Source organism: Pelodiscus sinensis, chromosome 1 (genome assembly GCF_049634645.1).
Source record: "Pelodiscus sinensis isolate JC-2024 chromosome 1, ASM4963464v1, whole genome shotgun sequence".
In the NCBI taxonomy this organism is placed as follows: Eukaryota; Metazoa; Chordata; order Testudines; family Trionychidae; genus Pelodiscus; species Pelodiscus sinensis.
This window is the reverse complement of record NC_134711.1, coordinates 17,078,102-17,103,197: the sequence shown is the minus strand read 5'-3', so window position 1 is coordinate 17,103,197 and position 25,096 is coordinate 17,078,102. Positions and strand designations below refer to the sequence as shown.

Sequence of the window (25,096 nt, the reverse complement as noted above, 5' to 3'; positions counted from 1 at the left end):
AAAGGATAGGATGAAGTTAAACACATTTCCTTAGAGCCAAATTATCAAGCCTCTGAAAGGTTGTTGGATGGAGCTGAACCAGGCAGTTTCCCTCTGCTTGGAGATGAGTACATCTTGTCCAAATTCCACAATCCCCGTGTCCAAAAGAGCACAACTTGGTCAGGACTTGATCTGCATTCATGGAGAGGATTAGTTTTGATGTTAGGGAACGATATGTCTATGAGGCAGCCTGTAGATTTGCAGCCATGTGTTTATCTATGTCATCTAGTCACCATCCTTGTCTCATAAGATGATGTTTGTGTCACACAGACATGCACAGGGATTGCTCCATCAAAAAACCTTGTTGTGCCCCCCTGAACACACAATTTTGTGTGAAGAATACATGAGTTTAAACTTTAAAACAAATTATTTTTTTGAGAATGTCACATTCTTTAAATTTAGGAAGTTGCACGTGTGTCTGGCAATCTTATCTACTGAGATCTTTCCATAGCTGAAATGCTAAGTATTCAATTAACTAGTAAATATCAATGCAGCCTGGACTGTGCTGTAAACAGCAAAGCAACTTTATTATCCATTTGAACGTATATATCAGCCTATTATATTCTATATCTAAATACGCAAGAGAATGAGATTCTAGAGGGTGTAAATCAGTGAAGTTCTGTCAATTTATGTCACCTACAGATTCTGGCTTCTATATCAGTGAAACTTTGGAGATGAATATTATTCTGTGTTGAGTGAAAGTTTGAGAGCTCGTTTTGCTCTCACCTATACCACTGTAAATCAGGCATAACTCTTTTAAAGTCAGTGGAATTACACAGGGGTAAAATTGATGTGAGCGGGAGCAAAACCCAGCCCATATGGTACAAAGAGCCTTTAGTAATGGTCAAAGCCATTATACAATGTGCCTTTCTTTATTTAAAACACAAAGCTCTTTACCTAACACTACATCAAAGTCCTAGACTTCCTGACTTCAGTTCTCTCTTCACTGAGAACCTCCTGAGAAAAGCTTGCCTTTAGTGTTATTAGATTACTGTATTTGGACTTGAGACATGACACATAAGCAAACAGTATCTGCACTATATCTCCGTGCAGCTCAGTTACTTAACTGAAGTGCTCCCCGTGTTCTCTGAACTGGACTGAACATACAACAGAGAACAGGCCAGGTAGATTTTTCTTGTTTCGCCATTCATTCTCGTATTTGGACCAAATTCTATACTTGTTATGTTAATAATGCACCTGCACAGTTTTGCCAATGGGGTTATACTGGTTATTCAGAGGTCTACCTGACAGGAGAATTTGACTCTTTGTAGAGATTCCTTCTTTTCTACATATCTAAAACTAAATCAGTCCCTGGACAATACACACCAAACAAAGACTTCACTAAACATTTCCTGATTCTCATTAGCTTTGTGTCCCTTTCTTTGCAACTGAGATAACTAAGAGATGGTAGATCTTTGTTTTCACAAGGATCAGACTGTTGTGTGGAGGGTTAATCAGGTCCACCACACATGTAGCTGTTAGAAAAACCTTTTTGACTGACAGAGAAGATGTGAACCTGCACTGTGGGTCAATGCCTGGCAGGACCTCATGCACAAGACATGTTGAAGATCCTCTTGAGTAGGTGGAGACAATTTGTAATCATGAGCATTCAAAATATCTGATTTTCCTAGGAACAAAAAGAGCTGACACAACAGAGGTGATTTTGTTATAATCCTGCTTAATTTCAATTTGGTTTCTTTTAATTAACATGAGAAACAATCTATGATTTAAAGAAACAAATACTTTGAGTTCCATCTATATGGTATTAAATCTTTTCAAGGATATGCTCAGTAAATTGATAGCCCTATGTGCTAAAAGTTTATGTCTGCTTGAAGGCGCAGCTTAATTTCTATAAACTATTTGATACGGATTTCAAAAAGTGTGTGTAAAATAGTTTTAGGAGGCCCACTTGATTGGGTATGCAAAACTGACCTGATTGTATTTAAACATTTTAATCCTGATGCTGTTCCCGCCTACGTCATTGTGATGCTCCCATTGCACAGGCAAGTAGTCTCATTCAGTTCAATGGTAGTAAGAATTTTTTTAGGATCTGTCCCCAAATGGAAAAATGGTGGCAAAGATCTATCAATACATTTCATTTTGTGCATTATTATAAAATAGAAAGAATGTTTCCTGTGAAAGTCTTAGAATTGTATTCTGTTTCTTTAACAGAGCGCTTGTTACCCACATATGCCAAAAAAATTATCTTGGAATAGCTCTGTGGGGACTCATCTAAAAATTTACTTTTATCAGAGATTTATCTTCCTAGAGGCATGTTATTTTATTGCCTTTCGCCTAGCTTAATAAATATTTATGGTGTGATCCTGCCTGGCATATTATTATTTTTATTAATATTGTTTGTAATATATAAACTCCTGCATAGCTTGGCAAGCTGAAGTGACCTGAAAGAGTACAGTGGGCATAGAAAAAGCAAGGTTTCAACATGAAATCAATTACCGAACCCTGTTAATATCACAAAATCATGAATTGGTAGCCTAAAGACGCATAATGCTTTGCCTTATAAAAACTTTGACATTGAAACCTCTTCACTTGACTCTGGTGAGATTCGGGTACTTTTTCAGTAGCTTTAGAAATGGTTTTGGATTTAGTATTTCCCCAGTCTTAAAAAAAAAAAAAAAAAGAAAGAAAAAAAAAGCAACAATCACAACAACCAACCCTTCACTTTTTTAACATTTAAAAAGCTGAACTGTGGAAAATTGCCTTTGTATTACAGGTCCATTTGCATCACTGAAAGGCTTTTAAGATGGAGACATTGTTAGAGCAATAAACATCTGCTCCAGAAGTGTAAACAGTACTTATGCAGCTAGATTTTGCATTTTACAGTCAGGAAATTTAAAGTCTGCAAAGTGAAAATGTAACACCCTTTGAATGCAGATTCCATCATTTAAGTAAGATGTGTGATTTAGGATTCAAGTCTGACATCTATTCTGCAAGGGGTTTTTAACAACACTACATTACTTTAGGATGCTAATTAGCATCACACTCTTCTACCCTATTAACTCTTACAGACTGAAAATGTCCCCATGTAATCTCTTTTTAACTGCCTTTTCAGAACATGATATGAACAAACTCAGAATGTAATGTACTGGTAACATAATGAGTTTTAACATAAGCTTTTGCTTTTTAAATGGGAAGACTAAGAATAAACAATATCTGGAAACCTGGCACATCTAAATTCTAAGGTTGGACAGTTGGAAGTGTGTTATTTATTGTCTGCTATTGACCTGTGGTTTATAATTCTGGGTGCATTGAGTGACTAGCCTTTTGACATCCATCTGAATATTAAAATTGTGCTTCCCAATGTAACCTCCTCGTAAATGAACCCCAAATTGTTGTGACTAAATGTAATTTTTAAAATCAATTAGCTAATCTCAGATACCTAGTTTCTTGGGGACATACCTAGTTTCTTGCTTGATATCAGTGTGTGTTAGGCAGGTTGTCCTTGGACAAGTCAGGTTACACAGACAAAGATCATTAGACCAAATTTGTCTTTGATTTGTAATCAGAGGGGTGGTGCCCATCAAACTTACTCTACTTAATATTTAATTTTAGTGGCAATACTTTATATTTTTGTATTTAAACATTTATGTTATAGTAGCAATCAAAATCCACATCAGGAGTGAAGTTCTGTTATGCTGAATGCTGTATCAACAAAGATTAAGCCCTTCAGGGACTTTCATCTGTTTGTGTCTGACTGTAAGATCATCATCGTTTCCTCTTATGGTGTGGATATTTGCATCAAGTAGAAGACATGTAGAAAACCCTACTCAACTTTTAGCCTCCTGTCATTTTCTCTCTTCTCTAAATGTTTCTATTGTCCTGTTCCTATATTAAGACCACCACTGCCACCCACCAGCAAGGACAAAGGAAGAGGAAGCCTTCCCCAGTCTGAAGAGCAGCTCAGTAGCCTGTGGACTGGTATACCCTCTGTGGTTTTAGTACCATGGGGAGTGTAAGGTAGATCAGAGAATCCTGCGGAATTATCAATCTCAGCTCTCCCTAAGGAGCTGCTCTGAGTATTCATATCAGGAAATCCTGCAGAGCTGATTCCCATGGTGCACAGCATGGGAGCAGCTCTGAGGCAGGCTCCTGATAACATGCTTCCTTCCCAGGCACTCTGGAATGACAGTGGTTTGTTGTGCCAGGGTGCAGAGAAGTCTTGCGATCTCAGGGAACGGGGCAAGAATTTGGTCCAAGGGACTTAACCGATACATAGGCCTCATTTCAGGTTTGATTCACCTCTGCACTGGAGTGAAATGTATTCATAGGGGGAAAAAAATCAAATAACACACACATCCACTGAATTCCCTTTCTTGCCCACACGATGCTGATACAGAGCACATGGAATTGTTTTTTTTTTTTTTTTTTTTGGAAATATGAAGCACGAACTCAATCCCATCCCTCAATTATTTCCCTTATTTACAGTCCAAGCATTTGATTCAAAATTGCCAAGAACTAGATGCCAAGCTAATCCAATTTATGATTTTTAGCAATGGCTCGATTCATGCTGTGAATGCTCTCTCTTACTTCATTTAATACAAATTGTTCTTAATTGGAAAATGCCACACAAGACAGATAATAAAAATGAAATCCCGCCAGATCTTTGAAGTCCATTTGTTGCCCAAATGGGGTGTGCTTGCCAGCTTTACTCTTTGATCAGGGTACAGTTAAGCCTTTTTTCCTACCATCTTGCTTTGCAATATTATCTACCTCATGCATGCTAGAAGCTGAGAACTGTGCCTTTCTTCCAGCCGAAAGGGCAAATGGTAATTGGTGATATCCCCGCCCCTCCCAGCACGCAACCACTTCCTCAAATACATCCTTTGTTCATTTAAATAGCTTCTAAATTGTTAATACTTACAACCAGGGCAGAAATACAGCACCCAGATTATCACTGTGTGTATTACTGTATGGGTACTAACTTCAGAGGGACAAATTAAAAAGTAGATAAATGGCCATAACGATGTATGTTATTTACAAACATTTCTGACAAGTGGGCTGTGCCCACGAAAGCTCATAATCCCATCTACATATGTTGTTAATCTTTAAAGTACTACCAGGCTATTAATTGTTTTTTAAGTTTTTCCTGTTACAGACTAACTCAACTACCCCTCTGAAGTATCAGGGGGCTAGCAGTATCTGCAAAAAACAATGAAAAGTCATGTGGCACGTTAAAGACTAACAAACATTTCTGTAACTTTCCCATGAACTGGACTTCTATATGGGTAATAAAAGCTTTCATACGTACATTAATAAGAACAACATTGGCTATATTAGATTCTTAATTTATTTAGTTAGTTATTACTTTCTTGAGGGGTGTAAGTAAGGCAATGCTTTTGCCACTGTTATTTTTAGGAAAAATTAACAGACAGGGTCATGAGCAATAAACAAAAACTCATGGAAGCTAAGGATCTGTGGCTCAGGGTGGTGAGCGGGAGCTGTGGAGGTACCCCACAGTGACTCGGGGCTTCAGGCTGGTGGCTAAGAACAGCAGGATCCATCACCAGCTCAGAAGACCCACCGCCATGGCATTGTCTTTGAACAGCTGGGAGATGCCCAGGGCAACTACTGTGTCTTGGAGCTTTGAGGCTGGGAACTATGGTGGGGCCCTGTTGCCTGTGGCAGATGAGAGCTCTGGGGCCTCCTTTGGCTGACAGCTCCAGCCCCATTCTGGTTGCAGATTCTGTGATTTCAATGACCTCATAGACATAGTCATAGCCTTATGTGCAAACCCTCTTGCTTTAGATCACAAGATAGCCAAGCTAGAGGTAAGGATGGAACTTTCCTATGGGCAGGTTATTGCATAATTGTTCACTACAGGCTTTCATTCATATTCCTTTAAAGCAGTGTTTCCCAAACTGTGGGCCGCGGTTTGGTGCCGGGCCGCGGGAAAAAAATACCGGGCTTCAGCGTGGCTGCCGGGAGGGGAGCAGAGTGCGGCGGGCTGGGAGGAGGTATGTGTGTGCAGGGGCGGCGGGGGGAAACTGGCTACCAGGAAGCAGGGTTGGGGCAGCAGGGCTGTCCCGCAGAGTTTGGAGCTGGTGGGTGGGCGGCCGGCAGAAGCAGGGTTGCGGTAGTGGGGCGGTCTGGCTGAGATCCGGGCGGGCGGGCGGGCAGCGGAAGCAGGGTTAGGAGCAACGGGGCTTTCCTGGGGAGATCCGGGTGTGTGGGCGGCGGAAGCAGGGCTGAATGGGGAGTGTGTGGGGGGGGGCTGTCTGGGGGAGATTGGGAGGAGGAGGACTGGAGAACCACCCTGTGGAAGGAGTGCTGGACAGAGGCAGCAGGCTGGCCAGGGGAAAGGGTGGGGGGTGGGCTGGATGGGGGAGATCGGGAGGAGGAGGACAGGAGAACTAGCTGCTGGAAGCAGGGCTGGACGGGGGAGACTGGGGGGGGGGGGGGACCGGGACTGACCGGGGCACATGCAGACCCGGGCACACGAGTGAGTCCTGCCCCAGGGATTCCATTTTGCCCCACTGCCCCCCCACATACTCTCCCTCGAGTAGTTGTGAACTGCCTGGCTGGTAGACACACTCATGCACCTGGCAACCCTACCCCTCCTTTCACCCTCCCTCCTAGCCAGATACCCTGCTCCCAATCTGCTCCTGCTCCCGCCTCCTGGAGTGCCCATGTGGCGCCGGGTCCCCCAAACCCTGGCCCAGGCTGGGCGGAGGATGCAACTGGGTGAAACACTGAAAATTTATTAATTTTTAATTCTTATTTTATATGAGTTTATAAGTTTGTGCTGCAAAAAACAGTACTGAAAAAAAAAAACGGGTTCCAACTAAAGTAAAAAGTTTGGGAAACCCTGATCTAGCCAGCTTTCTATCCATCTTACAGTCCATTTATCCAATCCATATTCCATTAACTTGCTGGCAAGAATATTGTGGGTGACTGTATCAAAAGCTTTGCTAAGTCTGGCACTGGGGGCTTTGGGAGGACCAGAAACAACTTTTTTAAATATTAATCATTTGCTTAATGAATATGCAAACATGCAAATGACTATTACCAGTCCTCCAAAAGCTCATGAATGGGTTTACTGGTCCCCGTGTCAAAAAGTTTGGGAACCCCTGCTCTAAAGTATCTACTTTATGGCCACTGTCCAAGACTAGATACTTGTTTAAAGTAGTTTAGACCTTGCTGTATCTATATGGAAGGAATCATGACAGCACAAAAAGAGAAACTGGCATTTGCACATACAAACTTAGGCCCCAATCCTGCAAATACTTAGTAATGTGCTTAACTATACTCCTATATATAGTCCCATTGAAGTCAATGTGGCTACTTAGCCTGTGTCTACACTACTGCAGAAAGTTGACCTAAGGTATGCAATTCCAGCTATGTGAATAGCTGAGTTACTGCATGGTCTACTCTGTATGTATGTGTGTTGGTGTGTGTGTGTGTGTGTGAGGGGGGAGAGGGGTTAATGGGAGAAACTGTCCCATCAACTTACCATACTCCTCTCTTAAGACGGTAGAGCACAGAGGTTGACTGCATAGTAATCTGTGGTCCATTTAGCAGGTTTTCACTAGACCTACTAAATCAACTGCTGGTGGATCAATCGCAGAGTGTCCAAACCCATTGTAGTGTAGATGTAGCCATGGAGTCTTAAAACTAACCCATATGTAACATTCTGGTCTACTTAATATAACTTTTACAGCTGAGGTTTCTGCAGCTGTCGTATTTGGCATTCATGGCTATGGCAGAGCTAGAAGTTCTGAGAGTTTGAAGATGGTCCGAAAGGCCTCAGATATCTTCTCTTTCAACAAAAGCTGAAAATTAGACAGGCATGAAAGCAGCACCTAGACTACCGCATTGGCATCTGGTGGGGTTGCTCCACCTCCCTCTCTTCTTTGTGAGATGGATACAGCCATCATGCAACTCCCCAACCCTTTTCTGAAGCGAGGGGCATCATAGGTCATTTATCCATCTTGCTTCAATTTTTTATATCCGATTATGATGCCCACTGAAACCTGGTTGTGTAATTTGAGTGCACTGAGCTAAATGCGATCATTTCAAAGCTATCTTCATGCCCACACATTTTGCAAAGAAAAGCCAGTAAGTTCTGATGCAACTGTTACTTCATTGTGGAAGCTTCCTATCCACTTATGTCACTTAGTAACAAATGGGTGTCTCAATGGAGGATTGAAATGAATTCCTCCCTCCCCCCCCAAAAAAAAGAACTGCTACTGAATGGTGAAGTTAGTGAAGAATACCAGTATTTCCTAAAAATGGAGATTTATTATAACCATGAAGGTACCTATCTATATACATCTGTCAGTGCAGTTTGGTACTGGGTTTTTATACAGCCTTTGTGGCTGGCCCAATCTCTGTTAAGGGTTGAAACAAATCAACAGCACTAAATACTCCTCGCCTTTGGGAATGTTTGGCTCCATAATGAACTTTGCAACCCAGGGCCATCTCTCTAACAAAAAACATTGGCTATGCTTGCCACAATTACTCAAACTCTATAGAGGAGAAAAGAAAGCTCATACGTGGTAGCACTGGAATAAATAACTATTGTTAAATTTCCCACTCCCACAGTCACTTCCTAAATTAAATAACAATATGTCTGAGATCTATTTTCATATGTTCATCTTTGTCTGGCCCCTGGGCAAATCCAGTCTGACCAGACACCTAAAAATTCAAGGAACAGACATGGACCAAAAAGACTCTTCTATTTTGTGTTCAGATTATTGACTAGTGGAGTCTCACAGTGGTGACAGATAGCTTAGAGGGCAGCCAACCACTAAACATAATTACATATGATATATTAGAAAATGTTAAACAAACAAGTGTTAGACTTATTAAATCTCTAGCTTTGGTTCCATTGGGGTTTTACTGGGATTCCAAATATAAATCCTTGCATCACTTAGCCACCTTCATGGCAGTCAAACTTGCAGAAAGGATGTGGGGCTTGACAAAGCAATTCTGTTAAAGTTAGAGTAAACTGAAAACCGGGAGAAACAATAGTTTATTGTTAATTAACCTAGGCCCATGGCTGGCCATGAGAGCTATGTTTGAGAAGACAACAGCAAAAACCACTGCATCTCACCACCAGCTTTGGGTCTGCAGCAGTCTAGTTAATTATCTCAGCAATGTCTAAATCATAAACTCAGAAAATGGTTTGACAATCCTGTTGCCTATTTATCCTCAGAGACCACAATTAAAAGTTCTGGAAACAAATCTAAAAGCAGAACTTTTTTTTAAACAACGTTCCTTTTTCCACAGTTCTGGCCAAATGTTCACCATGTACCTTATATATAATACCAAACCTCCTCTTTCTGATACATGTGTAAACAATTGCTGCTCCTAACTAGACATTGGTTTTACTTACCATGTTGCTGTGCCACTGAAATATTCAAAGCCAGCCCAAATCCTCAATTGTTAATATATTTCTCTTGACTGCTATGTTACTCTCACATTGTCATATGGCATTTTAATCTATGTTACTGAAAAGAAAAGAAAAGAAAAGAAAAGAAAAGAAAAGAAAAGAAAAGAAAAGAAAAGAAAAGAAAAGAAAAGAAAAGAAAAGAAAATTCAACCCCTCAACCTAACCTTTGTGTCTAACTTACCTTTCAAGAAAAATTCAAGTGATCCATTTACTGGCAGTTTTTGTTTCTAAGGATGCATCTACACAGCACTCTTACCTCGAAATAAGCTACACAATGTACGTAGTGCAAATTGCATAGCTTATTTCAAGGTAATTTAGAAAAAGCTTATTTCAAATTTTGGCACTGTCTACCTAGTGGCAAATTTCAAAATAAAGCACTATTCCAAAATGTCCCTTAACCCTTGTGTAATGAGGTTTACAGGGATGTCGGAATAGCAAGCCCGTTATATTTTGATATAGCTGGCTTGCTCTTAAGACACAGAATAGCTATGCATTGTAGACATAGTCTCAGGCTATGTCTAGACTACAACCAGTACTTTTGAAAAAGCAAGCCGCTTTTTCAAAAGAGCACTCAGGCAGTCTGAATGTTCTCTTTCGAAAACACACAGTTTGCATTACATAGCACCTTTTTTCGAAAGAACGCTTTTGAAAAAAGGCGTTTTTCCTTGTAACAAAGTTTTCCACGGTTGAAAAAACTGCCCTGTTCTTTCCATTTACTTTTGAAAGAACGCGGCAGCAGTCTAGATGCAGGGGAATTTTTTTTGAAAAAAACCCTGTAGTCTAGACACACCCTAAGGCCGTGTCCAGACTCAGGGGTTTTTTCGGGAAAAGTAGCCTTTTCCCGAAAAAACTTCCCCTGCGTCCAGACTCAAGCCGCGTTCTTTCGAAATTATTTCAAAAGAACGCGGCTTTTCTTTCGATGGTGGTAAACCTCAATTTACGAGGAAGAACACCTTCTTTCGAAAGTTCCTCTTTCGAAAGAAGGCGTTCTTCAATGTAAAGAGGCCGTCTTCGAAAGAGAGCATCCAGACTCGCTGGGTGCTCTCTTTCGAAAAAGTGGATTTCTCTTTCGAATGATCCGCCTGCAGTCTAGACGCGATCTTTTGAAAGAGGCTCTTTCGAAAGATGCTTTCGAAAGAGCCTCTTTCAAAAGAAGCCTGCAGTCTAGACATAGCCTTAGTGTATTCTTTTCTGAAATGTCTCCTACACTAAAAAATCTTAGTTTATGCAATTTACCCAAAAGGAAGACAAGAATTAATTTCCCCAAATAAGGTCAGTGTTTAAGAGTGCTGTCATTTTTAACTGCGTGTGGGGAGTTAGGGTATGTCAACACTGAAGATTTTTTCTGGAAAAATGGCTGTTTTTCCAGAAAAAGTACACTTACATCCACACTACAATTGCACTCTTTCAACAGAAAGTCGGAAGAACGCAGGGGTTTTTCTGACAGCAGTAAACCTCTTTCTACAAGGAAAAAGCCTTTTTCTGAAATAACTCTTTTGGAAAAAGGTGTGCGTGGATGGGGAAGAAGGTTTACCTGGGTGGTCGACAAATACCTTTGATGTCGACACCCGCGCGTCCAGACTATCGCGCTGAGCCGACAAACAGCTGATCAGCTGTTTGTCGGCTCAGTGCGGCAGCCATGTAAATTTAAATGAAGCGGCGATTATTTAAATCACCGCTTCATTTTCCTATGTCTGGTAGCCTAATCTACATGCCTCTGGCGACAGAGGCATGTAGTCTAGACGTATCCCAAGAGTACTCATAGTGGTTGTGGTGTAGGGATAAATAGTAGAAACAATGGGGAAAAAAATCTCAGTAATGGTGAACTGAAGTTTCTCTTGAGAAAAAGAAAGAAAAAAAGGAAGAGTTCCACTATTCCTAAGAATATATTTATCCACAAATACTTTTCTCTGATTTTAACCTCTAGACATTATAACTCCAGTGTCACTAACTCCCTATTCACCAGTTGTCATTCTACTAAGCCAGAATGTGTTTTCTGCATTTCTAGCCTTGACCGGAAACCCATGTTTTTTATGCTGGAGTTACAATCAACTCATCACATATTGGCTACTGTCCCAAATTCAGTTTCTTCTTTTATTATCTATTTGCACACTGAGCCCTGGTCTATACTAGGATCTTACTGAGAAATAATCCTCCCTCCTCCAAGTTTAAATTTATAAGTGGTATATCCACACTACCAAGCCTATTATTTCAAAATAACGGGCCACAGAATTTGAACTTGGTACTCCTGCTTTTCACAAAGAGTAATGCCAATTCTGAAATAATAATTTCAAAATAACATTTGTGTGGATGCTCTGGTACCGCTAATTCACAATTATTGGCCTCTGGGAGGCCCCTTCATTTCCCCATAGTGATTCCTGAGGCTTTAAGTCTGAAATAGCAAGTCTGCATTAATGGGGCCTGCCTCAGACTAATTTTGATGCTTCCCCGTAGCGAGACACGCTAGTTCGAATTTGTTAAACTGAGAGTTCTTAAGTAAAATTTAGTAATTTCAAAATAGTTTACTATTGTAGACATGGCCTCAGAAAGAATAACTATAAAACCATCTTGTTATACTCTAAGCATGATTTTGCTTATAGCTACTGTACACTCACTCCCAAAAGTATTTACAAAACACACCATAACATAATTATCTGATTCATCACACAGATATTTCCCTGAATGGATATATCTCCATCTCTCTTCATCTCTGTTTTATTCATAAGGCACTTATCATCTTGAAATCACCTTTAGTCTCTGACCTGAACGCCTCAGTCATCCTTTATATCATGCACCCCAGGAGAAGATCTTGAAACCATCAAAGAAAATTCTGTAGAACAGTTGTGCTTTCAGTACTAACCTGCTTTTAATGGAGAATTTTCTTTTAGCAGTCTCAGCCTGGTTCCCATGCTTGATCTTCTTTTAATCAAAAGCATCTGGGGACACTGTGAACCCCTATGCCCCTTTCGTTTGGTCTGTCAACTGATCGGGCACTCAATGCCTTGATTCTGTCTGTGAGCATAGAAACTCAGCTCATCTTCAGTAGACATTTGTGTGAATCCTGACATTCTAAGGAGTATCCATTCGGATACTTATTATATCATTTGTAGCCCTTTCCCATGCACACTGTAAAACTCATTCCAAAGCACTCCCATCAAAACCCTGATTTTGCCTAGTTTTATTTAAAGGTTTCCACTTCAGAAGTTGGCTAGCTTATTTTCCTAATCAGAGAGGTAATTTTCTTCTAAAGGACACCATGACACACTTCTTCCATCTGGGAAAGGTTCTTAATCGGTGTTTGGATGATCTACAATCATAGAATAGGTAAATACCATTGGGAACCAGTAATCCTTGTACTGGAATCCACTGAGTTGTTGTTTTAACATATTATGACAATAGGTCTTACCTGTATTTTTCTTGGCTCCATTAGCTCAATCCAGTACAATCAGATAATTGTCACTATGTTGATTATTTTATATTAATTATTGGTTTTCTAAGTGCAGAGGATCTTTTTCATAGTGTTAAGTGGGATGCTGTGGGTATAGAAATCCGGTTGATTTCAATGGTAATTCTACATCGGATATAAGAATCATCTGCAGATTTGATATTTAGATAGCACATTGATAGGAATTTGTATTTTATATGGTGTATGACAAGATAGTTATTGACTAATTTAGAGTGCTTTTAGTTATTGGCTAATTAGAAGAACTTTCTGTTGTCACCCTTCATTAGCTGGTACATGCATGGAGAATGTTGTGGTACATACAATGCTTGTCTGATTTTATAACTATGGTAGAGTGTTTCAATATACAAAGAGGGTTTTATTCCTCTTTGAAAGTCTTTGGAGAAACATCTTCACATAGCATGGTGCTGACAGCTCAATTAGATTAGATTGACTAAGTTATCATTTATGGTGGGACAAATTTCGAGACACTTATGAAACTTCTACGTAACTTGATCTCAGTGGAGCCTACCACTAAATTCATTGAGTAAGGACTCCAATATATAACTGAAGTTTTCTCTATGTATATAAATCTTTCCTATAAAATATGGCCCTGACTACCTAAGCATGTGAATAGTCCTACTGACTTCAATTTAATTCCATTGACTTCCATTTATTCCTGGCATTTCAATAGGACATTTCATTTACTTAAGGTTATTAGATACTTGTTTACGTGCCTTCCTGAACTGAGACCTAATTTTACTTTTATGATTTTAATTGGTTAGTTCATTAATTTTATTCTCTAATAAATCTTCCCTCTTAACAGTATCTTTTGGAGAATAATTACTAATTATCATTTATTTTCTCCAGTTTCTAATCAAGATTGTTACTGTCATCACTCTGAGATCAATTTTAAGACATGATGGGCTAAACTTGGGTGGTCAACTATCATCACACTGGCAATTATTTATAAGCTATTGTCATAGTTTTGAATAGTTGTTTCACACATAACAGAAAAACTATGTTTAACTAATATCAAGACTGGGAAATAAACTGCAAGAAAAGAAAAAAATGCATCAACCAAGAAATTCAGATTTAAGAATAAAATTCTACCTGTATTTCTTTCTGCCTAGACACTGTAGCATGTGTGAGTGCATGTACGTACACACCCCTTGATTCAGATGCACAAATCCTGTTAATACCAAAATCTAACATGGTACTCTGCCTTTTCTGAGATAAAATGTCTTTAGTGAGAATAACAATACTTGACTCATATAGATCCTTCTTGTCCAAAGTGCTTTCTCAAGTGACTTTGATCATATGTAATGTTAGGACAAAAATGTACCCAATGGTCATACCAATCAATAGACACATGACATCATTGCTTATACAGGAACGGAGTGACTAAGTGATGTGAGTCAGGACTTGTTGGTTCTCTTCTTGGCTAAGCAACTGATTGGCAGTCTGCTAATGGGCAAGTCAGCTAATTGTAGCTCTAATCCTGAGTTTATCCAGCACTAAACTGAGCATGATGCTTCCCTGTATCGCTTGCTTTCAGTAGTTTTTTCAAAGTGCTTTGTTATATGTGGATGAAAGGTGTTTTAGCAGTATTGTCTGACACTTTTTAGTATTAAGAATATTAGGTCTAACTACTTACTGCCTGGCTTCCACTGAAGACAGTTTTATGATCAGTTTTACACATTTTAAAAATGGTTACTTATTTGTTATTCAGCAGCATCTAGAGATTACAAAGAGGGTTTGAAGTTGCATTGTGTGTGTGTGAAGGGTGTCCCTGCACAAGTGATTTCCAGAAGGGCTTACTATCTAAGCATTCAAGGTGAAATGAAAAGCACAGAAAACAAAATTGGGATGGGAGTGGAAAAGTACTCATAATGCAATCATGCTTGATACAATTAAAAGTCAAAACACTATAAAAATCCATGGAAGTTTTGTCACTGGGACCAGAATTTGGTTTATTAAGGGAATATTTGTTCTAAGATCCCTTGAATCTAGGTTCCAATACTGCAGGATTCTGGTGTTTGACCATTGGCTTGCAATAGAGTAGGATTTTACTCCAGGCCCAGAAAAGTCATAATTTGCCAGGCTTAATGCACCAAAGATCTGTGTAGATGTCTCTTACGTGCCAAAGAAGGTCAGGCAAGAAAGACTACTGCTTTTTCCTTCACACATAAAAGCCTTGGTATTCTGCAAAGTTTTGTGCAAAGCAAAGTAAATTTTAATTATAGAAAAATGTCCTATTTGTTTTTCAATTTCAAAATTATTCCTGGCTTTGATTTTCATTGGAACTATTTTCAACAGTTTGAAAACATTTGTTTCCATGCTGACAAATTAATATTATTACAAAAGGAATTGGGTCTTTCAGTGAAATGATAGGCACTTTCCATCTTCCAAAACCTGCCAGTTGATATACAAAAAGAGAGAGAGAGAGAGCCATATGTTTTGCTTTTCATGCAGCTGGCAAAAATATGATTTCTTTTACTATGTTTCTCCAGTGATGAGAATTTATTCTGCAATACTGACATTCACATATTTTCCCTCAAACCTTTCCCTCCCCATCTTTCTGGCCAAACCTACTACTTTTACCATTACGCATCATTCTTTTCCTCCCTCTTCTACCCATGCTGTTTTTTCTGGGCATATGATATTTTTACTACACTGTTAAAATCATAGGGAGTTCTTTAATCTAGTAGGAAAAAGCACGAAAGAGCTGCTGGTTAGAAAATGGAACTAGACAAATTCACACTAGAGAGAAACAAATTTTTAATTGATGGTAATTAGCAATTGTAATTATTTATGTAGTGATATGCTGGGTTCTTTATTATTTGAAGTCTTCAAATGAAGATTGGGTAATTAAACATCATGTTCTGTCTCAAACACAAGTTATGGATTTTATGCACAAATTATTGAGGTTCTGTGACCTATGTTATGCAGGGGGTCAGACTACAATGCTAATGTTTGTCAGTTCTGGCCTTAAAAATCTACCAGTCCATTAAATTTGCCATGTTGTTCTCCAGGCCTCTTCCTATTATCGAAGTCCATACCTTGTTCTTCTTTCACTTCCCCTTTTCTGGCCATCCTGCATCTTGCCTCCCTCCCCACCATCCATCCACATTATTACAGATAAGGTAGCTTTTTTGCTGCCAAGATTCTTCACTGGCTTCCCTTTAACTCCTGAGTCAATGTCAAGCATCTTGTCCTTTTCCTCAAGACTCAACCAAAAGCCTTTTTAAAAAAAAAAAAAAAAAATCTCTCCCTTTTGCTACCTGGTCTCCATGCTCCAATCAAGCATCCATCCCAAGCTCTCCCTTCATAACATTGTTCCAGGACTGATTTCATGTTCTCTCTTCTGTTGCCTCTTATGCTTCATCAGTTTTTGCATTATAAATGGTAACCCTCTTCTCAATTACATCATCCTTAAAACAGATTTCTTCCTAGATACATGTCAGTGAAAAGTCATCTAAGAAGTATAATTGCCTAAAAGAATCTTCTGTTTTGGGTTTACATTTCATCTGGTCAGCCAGGGTATTCTGGGTCTGTTTTGTACCATCTACCTTATCCAAAGATTAAAAGCTCCTTGGGACAAAGGTTCTGTTCATTTCCAGCCTCTTAGATCCCAAAATAAAATGTAAGAATTGAAATCCTAGCCTCATTGAAGTCAATGGTAAACTGATCACTGGGGCCAGAATTGCATCAAAGGAGTGTAGGGCATACTCTGTACTGTCTGAATGGACTTTATGAAGCTTCATGAACAATAAATATGTATTTATGGGATTTAGAATGAAAATTATTTATCATAGATTTAGAGGTAAGCTTTCCTTGGGTTCTTTCTGTGTTCTCCATAGTGACACTGAACTAACTGCCCCTCCCTTACACATAAAATTCACATGTTTCTGGTCTGTGTTGACACACTGTGGCCTAAGACCAGCAAACATTTGCGCACATGTTTAACTTTAAGTTGCGAGCAATCCCACAGTTTTCAGTGGAACATCTCATGTGAGTTAAGTTAAGCATATGTTTGCAGGATGAAGTCCAAAATGCATGTGCTAAAAATATATATAATGATCATTTTTTTGGCTTCTAATCCCCAAGGCGTTTGGGCACCTTATCAAAAATTAAATAAAACAATATTTTCAAAATAGACATGTCCCAAATACACCATAAAATCACCAGACTGTGGAACAAAAAGAAAAAAAATCTTTTTGTTGAATAAAACTATACCACATGTGAAGGCTGAAATCATCCAGGCAATGTTTCCTTTCTGTTTCCAGCATGTCCTTGTGCAATGCACTAATCCATGTCTCAAACCAGCAGCCTGAAGTTTTGAGCTATACTAAGGCCAAAAGCAGCAAAATTGACTAACTTGACCATTTGGGGGATTTAATTGAAAAGGAGAAGTACTATTTTTGTCTGTAGAATTTGAATACATTCAAATTTATTTATTGGGAAGATGAGGCCAGACCTACTGCTGGTGTTATTGGCATAGATCAACTGAGTTATATTTAATTATGCCAGCTGAAGATCTGGCCCAATATTTTATGATGGAAATGTAGTCATAAGCTCCAGATGTTTCTGTTTAAGTTTACTCATGCTAGAACTTTTGTTGATGTCTGTCAGTTTTGCCAATAAACTCCAAAGGTTCAGACTTGGCATATCAAAAACCTCCTTTGGAGGTCACCGGGGGTGCATCTACACCGCAATATTATTTCAGAATAACGGCCATTATTCCAAAATAACAATGCAAGGCTGTGTCTACATTGGCACCCCTTTCCGGAAAAGGGATGCTAATGTAGACTTCGGAATTGCAAATTCCGCGGGGGATTAAAATACCCCCGCGGCATTTGCATTTACATGGCTGCCGCTTTTTTCCGGCTTGGGGATAAGCCGGAGAAAAGCGCCAGTCTAGACGTGATTCTCCGGAAAATAAGCCCTTTTCCGGAGGATCTCTTATTCCTATTTTCAATTCCTTATTCATTCAAGTAGGAATAAGAGATCCTCTGGAAAAGGGCTTATTTTCTGGAGAATCACGTCTAGATTGGCGCTTTTCTCCGGCTTATCCCCAAGCCGGAAAAAAGCGGCAGCCATGTAAATGCAAATGCCGCGGGGGATATTTAAATCCCCCGCGGAATTTGCAATTCCGAAGTCTACATTAGCATCCCTTTTCCGGAAAGGGGTGCCAATGTAGACACAGCCCAAGTGTCTACACTGCCATTCCATTATTTTGAAATAATTTTGATTTCTGTAAACCTCATTCCATGAGGAATAACACATATTCTGAAATGTTATTTCAAAATAGCTGTATTGTGGACGCTCTGCTGCTGCTATTTCGAAATAGCTCCTCCCCAGGGCCATTCAAACTAATTACTCCCCAGTGCCTCCTCGGGCTCTAAATCGAGGTAGTGCATCCACATTAGGAAAGCCTGCCTTTGACTAATTTTGAGGTTTCCCTGTAGTGTAAACGTGCTATTTCAAAGTAAGCTATTTTGGAGTATTTTTCTGAATAGCTTATTTTAAAATAAGCGTGCACTGCAGACATACCCCAGGAGCTTTAGGTGCTTATGGACTGAAGAACTAGACAAAAAATCTGTTGCTATAGTATATAGGAGCAAAGTTCAAATACTATGGTTACTGCAAAACAAACAAGCAAATGTCCAAACCAAATTACCTTTATGTATGTGCGTAACTCTCCTTCCTCAACTAGTTTCACAGGGTTTAATTGTGTCACTAATTACTTACACAAGTAAAAAATGGGTGCCCATTCTTAAAAGTCAGACATGGCAGTCAGATAGGATCCAGTGTATGGGGAGCCAGACTGAGAGTCAGGAGACAAAGTTCTCTTTTGCATACTTTGCATAATTGTATGTAATGTAAATTGGGATCTTGGGAAAATCACTTAGAGCAAAACAGCCCTCTGATTTTAAGTACCTCATAGCTTGGTGAGAAGGAACTTCTGTTCAGTGGTTCACAGGCAGTTGAGACTTCAGATTTGGTTGTCTGGCAAAAATTGCCGTGGGTTTGTGGTCTCATTCACCCGAGTAAATTGAAATAAAATATTGTGGTTTCTGTGATTATCATTATGCTTCTTGTTTGGACAATTGGAACAAGGCTTCTCATTTTTAGTCTTTTGTTTCTAGTGTGTCTGACATGCTTATTATTATCATTACTGTTGTATTACTTATTTCTATTATTATTATTTAAATTTATATTACTAATGAGTCATTTGTATCGCATTACAGACAGGGTCTTAATTGAGACTGAAGCTTGTTGTGCTAGGCGCTGTACAAACTTATAAGAGACAGGACTTGTCCCTGAATAAATACCGTGGCTTGTTATTGTCATTATTCATATCATCATAGTGCCTAGGAGCCCCAGTTATGGTCCAGGGCCCCAATGTGCTAGGTGCTGTACAAACATAAAACAAACATAAATTCTCTGTCCCAAAGTGGTTACAATCTACATAGGCCCATCTGGGCAGATAGCTAGGTAAACCAATTCAGTATTGCAAGACTCTTATCTAAGGCTAATGTTAGATGCTTACTGTGACTGTTCCTATGAATACATTTTGTTCCTAATCTCCCTTAAAACCAGTAAAAAGTAGCTTTTGGAAGTTAGAATGTATCTGCACTTGAGCTGTCACGTAGGAATGTCCATACCGGCCCCAGAAGGATGATAAAATTAATAGCATTGTGGTCATAATTTCCAGGCAGTTCCACTCCATCCACCTCTCAAACCAGATCCTGTGCTCCACTTAGAACTCAATCGAGAATTCCTCACATATACTCTTGATCCATGAGTGTTATGTGGCACCTATATGTATTTAGGCTTGTTTTGATTAAGCTCTTTTTGGGAAACCTGTGTTGTAGCACAGGATATCAGAACAAGGGCAATATATCTTGAAAGCCAGGTGGCTAAAAGCTCAGTAAAACATGAATGTTCATTTCATTGGTTTGGGATTTGATGGTATTTAAATATAATTACCGAGTCAAACAACAATAAAGGACACTCTCTTTTTGCCTTTCACTCAGTACCGGTGGAAGTGGTTACATAGATTGTCAGTCTATGCACTGCTCTAATATGCCAATACTTCTTAAATCACTGGACCGCTATGTAAAAGCACTGAAAACCATTTGAATGGGGCTTGCAGTAGTCTGATCAATCTGATATCCATATATTCATTGACTGCATCAAGTATGTCAATGTGATTTTTATGTAACTTGCAAAGATACTTACGTTTCCAGATTTCTTCTGTATGTTACAAGTGGGTCACATCCAAATAATTATGACTCTTAAAAATGGCATTCTGGGCTCTTTTATAACTAACACATTTCTGGGGGGCTTTCAAAATAAATTGAGACTCCTGAAAGGCTGAGTGAATCTAATTCAAACACAACAAGGATATTCTCCAAGATAGCCTGGCTGACTCACTGGAAAAAAGTGAGGAAGAAGGAATATTCCACACTCTAACATTGTAACAAACATAATTGAGCAATGTGGCAATGGAGGGTCAGAGACACACAAGGAGGATTTGTTTTTTGTTTATTTCTCTAAGAAATCTCAGATTCCTTAATAAAGGGGAAAATAGATTGAGAGAGACATTCTCCAAGGGCCTGTCTAGCCTTGGAACTTGTTTTGGGACTCACTTGAGGCTTTTTTTCCAGACAAACTGCCATGCATCCACACACAAATGATATCTCAATGGTCCCTAATTAATCCATTTGGAAAGTTGGTTTAGTTACATTCAGGATGAGTTTTCCTGTGAGAAGGTTGCATTCTCATTTCATATCAACACTTCCACTTCTGGCAGACCTCTTACTATTGCTCCGTACTGCTTTGCTGCTCAGCTGGATTCTCCTGATTCTTTACTTGTGTGCCCTGTGTAACTTCACTGGGTATTGTCTCCATGTTGAAATGCTCCCCCTTAGCCAAGTGGGACCTGTTGCAGTTCCAGTTCCCGGTGACTGTGCACACATGGAGTCATGTACCAGTGATACAGCAGCCATGTTCCATGAGTCTTCATAGCCCCATGTCAGGTCTTAGACATCTTTGCTCTCTCCAAAGAGGAGAGAGGTGTAGACTTTGTTACGCAAAATTGACATGAAAAATTAATGGTGTCCCACAAGCTCATTGGCTTCCTAAAGTAGTGTACATTGGTTCTGTTCTTTTTTTTTTTTTTGTAACTCAAGAGGAAAGACCTTCAACTTAACTTGTACTGAAGCATAACACTGAATGAGGTTAAATAGTATTGTATGCACTATGCTATTTTGATCCTTTATCTAAACTTTGCTCCTACTGTTGAATGTAACACTTGAATTTAAGAAAGCCGTTGGCACTATATCATTGAAGAAAGGAGACAATTTTGTATTATGACCATCATAGGCTGCATAGTTCTATCTGGCAATATCAGTAGCTATATTAAAGAGCAATAGCTCCTGATACTGACCATACTTTTAATTCTTAGACTTCATAGGGCCACATCAAGTCTTAACTCTGACTTTGCAACCCAGAGAGCATAGCTCAGGGACAACTCACTCTTCCCTCAGTCATCTGTAAGCAGAATTCAGCTCTCTTGCATAAGTGATACTCTCCGGTCTCCATTCTCACTATCCAGCTGGAGAGATGTCCATGAGTTGTGGCTAAGAACTAACAAGTTGTCAGCTGTACTGTAGTCTTAACTCTGGTCGTGTACTCAACCCCAGCAACTCAACAAATGGGCTCCATCACAGATTTTCTTTGGCCAAGGCCACAGAAGAAAAAGCAACTTTTTTCTCTAGCTCCCTGCCCAAAAAATGATTTCTGCTGTGTATGTGTGTACTACAGCAGCCTCTGTCCTAGGAGATTTAGTCTTGTCCCAAAGCATACCTACCACTATGTTATGATAGCCCATCAAAGCAAGCATATCACATAAAAAGACCTATATAATCTGAATACTTCTGATAGGGTTTGGAGGGTCCTCAGGTAAGGGGCCTACACATGTAAGCTCTACTAACATTTGGATTTTTATGATCAACCTAGTAATGAGAGCTTACTGTGCAATAAGCAACATATTTTCATCTTCCCTGCATTTCACATGAGGAGCAGATTAGTCACGTGCATGCAGGAAAACAGTTCTAAAGGCTCAACTCCCATGTCCAAGAAACCCATGGCTATTTAGCTTTGCATGAATTCTGGAATGTTTATGTATACCCAGATTTTTCACTATGCTGAGCATACACATCTGTGCCATTTGCTTTATGCTTATTTCCTAGTGCCAATAATATGCCCGTCTGTTGATTTGGATAGATGAGTTTGGAGGATTACAATGAACCTCAGAAAGACAGTTTCATACGTGCAAGAAGAAATCCATATATATGTATGTATACAAAAATCTAATTGGCAAAACATTTGCAAAAACTTGTACTGATATGGTGTGCCTCAAATTTGGGTTTTCTGCTTAAGAAGTAAAAGGAGTTGGACACTCAAAATCAGAGTCCATGTTTGAAAATTACTGTGTGCTAATGTTTCCCTTTGTTTAAAATGAAGATAATAATTCATACATTTTAATACACTTGTTTGCATTTTTTGCATCTAAGTGGTAAGTATTATTAGCAGGAATTCTGAACATGCAAGGTTTACAGGATCTGATCCTTTTCTTAGCAACTGTCAAATGACTTTTTATGCAATGCTGGAATTTAAAAATAACTTGATATCCAAGATATGTCTAGCAAGAGATGAATTGCATGTGTCTAATTTTTTTTTATTAAATTAAGCCTTAAGATAAATCAAGTTGTATTTATGGAAAAACTCAAGTAGTTATTTTACTAGAATCATGAACTGATGTTATTAGCAATCAACTAAAGATCAAATCATATTTTAAAGTTAACATAAGCTAAAGATAGTTGGCTAGAATGTAGATTTTATCTCAGCAGTCTTCTCTTGCTGTGTGTTTGATAGCAGTTTCAAGACATAGAGAGCAAAAAAGCCAAAACCTTATGAACTTTAAATTGCATCTTTTTCTCATTAAAATACATGCTGCATATGTCTTTATTTCCACTATGACTTGCTTTTACTTCAACAAATCCAATTTATGGTCATTTAGTTGGCTTCCGGTAAATCACTACTTATAATTAGAAAGTACATTTCAAGGTTTTTTCCTATTTAAAAATTATTTACAGTTGAATAAGTGGGTATGGACGTTGCTTTATGCTGTAGTGTGAGAGGAAATTCAGGGTCAAAGGCAACATCACAGTATTAGTGTTTAGGGCAGTAGAGAATGCATATGCTTAATGAGATGGCACGAATGCAATCAAAAAGAAGGAGGAATGGGTGAAATCATTATGAGACAAATATAGTCTTGACCTTCTGGGGCATCAGAAAAGAAGAAGTGAATGCTGAAGACTAACTGGTCCCCTAGAATATAGCTCCGATCTGCTCACATATTATATACCAGTGTAATTATTTGGGTTATCTCACAGTTTATTTTGCCAATCCTGGTACAATCCCTAGATTGGGTAAAATATACTTATATAAATTTTCTTATACTACCATATCTTATTCCCTTATCTGTACTGGAATAAGGTTTAGTCATATAAGCACTTTAATAAAATATCCACACTGAAGAAAGTGGGGTGTATTAGCTGCTTTAACTATATTGGGAGAGATAATGCAGTATAAGTCTTATGTGTAGATAAGGTTACAGATAGGAAGATATCACACTCAGAGAGGGATTATGACCTCTGGCTCTGCTGCTTTAATGCATCTTCATTAAAGTAATAGTTCATGGCTTCCATTTCCAAATGGTTCAGGAGCACTACACTATATTGAACTATGCCCATAAAACAAGTACAGCACCATATATCTGTGCATATTTATTACTATATTGTTAAGCCCTGTGACCCCAGTTTCATAGTAACACTCTATATTTGTGATGTCATGGTAGTAACTGGGGAATATACTATAAATGAGCCATTTCTCTTGTTTTAATTTACATTTAGGTATTTGTGCACTGAAAATTGAACATGCTCATCTCACCTAGGGTAACATTTTCTATACTTACAGCTAGACTATACCACCTTACTCAGTGATTAGTGCCTGATTGACCTAGTAGCATCTATGAAATTGTGTGAAACTACTTTTCTAGTAAGGAAGTCTTCAGTGTAGCTAAGTATTGCACACTTTGGTTGTGTATGAATAAGAAGAAATACAAGCTAGGGTTCATTCACTAACACCCCCAAAGTAGATCTGTAGGATGATTGCAAAAGTGGTAGAGCAGCAAAAACCTGCCTGAAAGGGCTCCTTTCATTCTCTACATCTAGTAGATAAGCTTTGGAGCTCATCTATTGGGTTAGAAGTTGAGCCAGGAGTATGGGCAATGTCTCCATGCACTATATAGGTCAGTTAACAGATATCCTTTCAGAGGGGATTGCTACCTCCAATCCTCTAATCCCTGTTCTGAATTAGCACCTGTGACTCATTTTGGATTCTGGCTTGGACTGAGCACTCCATCCCACTGTCTCATTGGCTGTGTCTACATTGGCACCCCTTTCCGGAAAAGGGATGCTAATGAGACCAGTCGGAATTGCAAATTCTGCGGGGTATTTAAATATCCCCCGCGGCATTTGCATGAACATGGCTGCCGCTTTTTTCCGGCTCGGGGTTTTGCCGGAGAAAAGCGCCAGTCTAGACGGGATCTTGTGGAAAATAAGCCCTTTTCCGGAAGATCCCTTATTCTTGAAAGTAGGAATAAGGGATCTTCAGGAAAAGGGCTTATTTTCCGCAAGATCCCGTCTAGACTGGTGCTTTTCTCCGGCAAAACCCCGAGCCGGAAAAAAAGCGGCAGCCATGTTCATGCAAATGCCGTGGGGGATATTTAAATCCCCCGTGGAATTTGCAATTCCGACTGGTCTCATTAGCATCCCTTTTCCGGAAAGGGGTGCCAATGTAGACACAGCCATTGTGTTTCTTATGGAGCAAATACGTGATATAGGTTTCTTCTTTTAAAACCCAAAGCCTTCAAGGCATTTTTGCATTTTGCAGCTGATTGGTTCCTTCCTTAGGTGTTTCTTCCTAGGCTTGATAATAGAAAATAATGAATCATTACACTTTTCCTGAGGCAATAATAAACATTGGATACATCCAATGCTTCTTTCCATATTCTAACTGCTAGGTTAAGTTAGACTCTGATTTGACTTTTAATTGAAAAAAAACCC

General features: G+C 39.1%; 1 protein-coding gene across 2 annotated transcripts in view; it reads left to right on the top strand.

Annotated features, from left to right (window-relative positions):
- The window catches only part of SEMA3A (semaphorin 3A), a 446,406-nt gene that overhangs the window by 60,262 nt on the left and 361,048 nt on the right, over positions 1-25,096 (top strand). Inside the window, exon 1 of one of the 2 annotated variants that reach the window (XM_075926288.1) lies at positions 22,242-22,260. The exons of the other annotated variant lie outside the window; for it this stretch is intronic. The gene's annotated coding sequence lies outside the window, so the exon portion shown is untranslated. Of the gene's footprint in view, positions 1-22,241; positions 22,261-25,096 lie in introns of those variants that run through there. 2 annotated transcript variants of the gene reach the window in all.